The sequence below is a fragment of the Austrofundulus limnaeus genome, unplaced genomic scaffold, assembly GCF_001266775.1.
Source record: "Austrofundulus limnaeus strain Quisiro unplaced genomic scaffold, Austrofundulus_limnaeus-1.0 Scaffold239, whole genome shotgun sequence".
Taxonomy (NCBI): Eukaryota; Metazoa; Chordata; class Actinopteri; order Cyprinodontiformes; family Rivulidae; genus Austrofundulus; species Austrofundulus limnaeus.
In genome coordinates this window covers 801604-803667 of record NW_013952641.1, presented here as the reverse complement: position 1 = coordinate 803667, position 2064 = coordinate 801604, and the positions used below count along the sequence as shown (strand labels likewise).

Genomic DNA, 2064 nt, shown 5'->3' with positions numbered 1-2064 from the left:
TATTTATTTATTTATTTATTTATTTATTGTCTGCAAGGGGGCATCTAACTAGTGTATCATCCGGAGAAAAAATGTCATGTTGCAACAATCCCCTTCACGGTGTCCCTCAGATTGAGCTAAAACTTAATGCAGTAGCTGAGCATCTTTCAAAGCCAGCACTCTGAGCAGTAAGCGTTTTATGCACAGTTATTTTCTATCACTGACCATAATAGATTTGATCTTAGCTTAAAACTAGAACATTTGAGACTTCTGCTTGGCCAAACAGGCACTTGTAATTGCGCAGAGTGGCGGGCTGGGGGCGCTGTAAGGCTTGTCTCGGTAAATAAATATATTTAAACATATAAATAAATAAAGCCAGTGGAAGGGGGAGGAGCAGCACCCGGAGTAAAGTGGCCGCACGGCGCGCCAGTCAGTCCGAGCAGCCCGCTCTCACATCTCATATCCGCTGCCGCGCAGCAGAGAGACGCGCCTGGCCGAGTCCCGAGCGCTCCGAGCCGAGCACCGAGCACCGACACACGGGCGGACTCTTCACCGACACACGGCCGGGGCTGCTGCCTTTTTCTGTCTGAAATGCAACTGCGGTCTTTGTGGACATAAGCAGCGACGTAGCGAGAGAAAGAAAATTAAAAATAAAAAAGATACGAGGACAAACGCCCCGAGGGGGAGGAGGAGGAGGAGAAGGTGCTGTTGGGGGGACAGGAGGAGCAGCGCACGCAGAGGTAAGCGCGCTCAGCCCGGCGGAAGGTGACAGCAGCCGCCGCGCTGACTTTATGCGTGGCTTTGGAGCTCCGCGCGCGGACACTTGTCCTGCCGTGAATGAACGAGGAGGATCATCAGTGTTGTCTGCCAAAGCCTTCATAAACAGTGCGCGTGTGCGGGGCTCGCTGTGTGCAAGCGCTCCTGGAAACAGGGGGGGGGGGGGGGGTGCAACTCGAACTTCACATATCAGAGGTTGGCAGAAAGGGAACAAACGGGGAAACAGAAGGTGATAGACATGTCAACATATTACAGCAGGCTGTTATTGTTGCTCTTATTACTAGAAATAAGCCCCTGCAGGGAATTGTTTTTATTGCCAAAAAAAAAAAAATGGTCAAAACAAATGTCATCATTAATGGTGGATAAACTGGTCCAAAAAACTGGCAACCCAATGTCATGTGGCTTTAACTGTACAATGAGCGGCGTTTGTTGAATTTGCTGTCAAAATAAACTCTAATCAAGTGTTGAAAATAAAAAGTGCCAGGCTACACCTTGGCTGTAAACACATGAGCCTAACTCCTCTTTATTTTCTTAGTTAAATTAAAACACTGTTCATATTTTTTTCTATAATTATTTGCGACCTGATCCCTGCTTTGCACAATTTATGCACATTTAATTTATTGTGGTCTCAGATTGAAGGACACACTTGGCTCCTCCTGGATCTGATGCCAGTGTACAGTGTGGGTCTGAGTATACTCTTCCCCCTGTATAAATAGATGCAGAGTGGTCAGACATGTTTCTTTTCCTGAATGGCTGTAGCCCAGTGGTGTTGCATTAATGTGCTGAGCATGTGGGCCAGGAGGAAGGATACACTTCCCCACTGATGACATTTGAAAACCTAGCAGGCTATCGCAAATCAAGGCAGGGGGATTAAGGGCTTTAGTCCTGGTCCTGTCCCGAGCAGACAGGGAGCTCTCGCTCGGTCGAGTTAGACAATGCATGTTGCCTCAGAGCCGGAGTCATTTAGCAGGGGTCTGCTCACCTTGTGCACTGTGCATGTGTATTTAAAGTACACAGCCAGGTGGATGATGGCACGAGCACCAGCACATAGAGGTGTTAACACACAAATCAGAGGTCCTAACCCCCTCTGTACTGTGTGCTCAGCTCCAGAGCTTTATTGTAAGGCTAGAATATTGTGATTTTTTTATTTTATTTTTTTTCTTTGAGTTTGCTTCTCTGCAATAAACCCAATCAGGGTTAATCCTTCTCTATCAAATGTGGTTTGGGTTGGCCTGAGGAATTCATTTAGAAATTACCCAGAGGCATTTATCCGATTAAAGCCAGGGGAAAAAAAAAAAATAAATAAAT

General features: G+C 46.7%; 1 protein-coding gene across 1 annotated transcript in view; it reads left to right on the top strand.

Moving 5' to 3' along the window:
• Positions 1 to 379: 379 nt before the first annotated feature.
• klhl29 (kelch like family member 29) overlaps positions 380 to 2064 on the top strand; it is a gene marked incomplete at its 3' end in the record, with an annotated part of 392046 nt that continues 390361 nt past the window's right edge. Inside the window, 1 exon segment of the mRNA XM_014020080.1 lies at positions 380 to 719.